At 44.8% G+C, this 1,372-nt stretch overlaps 1 non-coding gene across 1 annotated transcript; it reads right to left on the bottom strand.

The window, feature by feature from the left end:
• Nucleotides 1-908: 908 nt before the first annotated feature.
• Nucleotides 909-980, bottom strand: TRNAA-UGC (transfer RNA alanine (anticodon UGC)). Its single transcript has one exon. It is a non-coding gene; the product is annotated as a tRNA-Ala (tRNA).
• Between the last annotated feature and the right edge of the window lie 392 nt (nucleotides 981-1,372).

The following is a 1,372-nucleotide window of genomic DNA, read 5'->3' as shown; positions in this document are numbered from 1 at the left end:
ATTTGCTCAATCTCCCTTGAATGCCTGAAGACTGTCTTGATGGGAATCAGATATGCAGGAGAATAGCTGTGTGACTCTTCTGAATAATTTTGATTGCCCACAGTTGATGAGATTTAAAGTTCTCAATGTTTGCTAAGTGGCTGCCAGGATTGCTTAATTTAATATGCAAGGGAGACTTCGTCATTCCCATTGTTTCAGTCATTCACACCCCTGGGTTTTGGAGGCAATGCAAAGTGAACAACTCTACTTCCAACTCCAAAGTTGCAATACAAACACAAAGATGGCTTGCAGGGTCCCCTGAAAGAGTGGTTCATCAACGTGGAGCAGTGCCCTGCTCTTGTGCCAGCCTTGGTCCTATATGCACTTATGGCATCCCAGGTAGCTGAGGTGGATTGGCCACTAACATCATTGAGTTACATATTCCCCCTTTCATCCCCAAAGCACTTTTGTTAACTTTCATTATGATTGTTATACATCTGCGGAAGCAGCTGTCTGGATAAGGTGTGCCCAATGTTTAGCCTACTGTTATAAAGTACAAAGGTTCTTTCTGTTATAAAATCAATACGATTTGCTGTGTGTCATGAATAAGATGTTGTCTTTTTCTACCTTGTCCTCCTCTCCCAGCCATGCTCTCTGTTAGCCCAGTTCTCCCACATCCCTGTCTTTTACTCACTCAGAGCCTTCTTCCAGTGATTCCTCCTACTTCCCTCTCTCTTCCTCCTTTTTACCATGAGCTTTATGCTGATCCCATGAACACATGAAGGGCGAAAACGCACGGTCTCCCGAAGATGCCTTATACTGAATCAGACCCTTGGTCCATCAAAGTCAGTATTGTCTACTCAGACAGTAGCTCTCCAGGATCTCGGGTAGGGGTTTTTCACATCACCTCCTTGTCTAATCCCTTTCACTGGAGTTGCCGGGGATTGAACCTGGGACCTTCTGCATGCAAAGCAGATGCTCTACCACTGAGCTACAGCCCCCTCCTTTCTCTTCCTATCCTGGCTTGGCTAAAGCCTCCATCCCATGCCTTTTCATTTCTCATTTCTCGCCGAAGCACCTGTTGCCTGCAACATCCCCTCTCCTCCCCTTTCTCCTGCATCTGTCTTGGGGACAACTACACACATCCACAAGGGGCTAAACTTGGACTAGCTATAGGTGGACATTTATAACTTAATGGGACAGTTTCCGCTAAGAATTGTTTGATTGCTTGGTGATTGCTCATTTCCCCAATCTGTGTGATTTGCATTCCCCGTTAGTGTGATTTTATCTTATTGCATTACCTTCTAAAATCTGTCTTCCCATCCAGCTTTTCTGACAATTGCTATATCAATCTAGCTAATGTGAAACTGCTCCTTCTCTACTCTGTTTCTGT

The sequence above is a fragment of the Euleptes europaea genome, chromosome 12 (assembly GCF_029931775.1).
Source record: "Euleptes europaea isolate rEulEur1 chromosome 12, rEulEur1.hap1, whole genome shotgun sequence".
Classification (NCBI taxonomy): Eukaryota; Metazoa; Chordata; class Lepidosauria; order Squamata; family Sphaerodactylidae; genus Euleptes; species Euleptes europaea.
The sequence above is the reverse complement of the archived record's forward strand: the minus strand, read 5'-3'. Positions and strand labels throughout refer to the sequence as shown.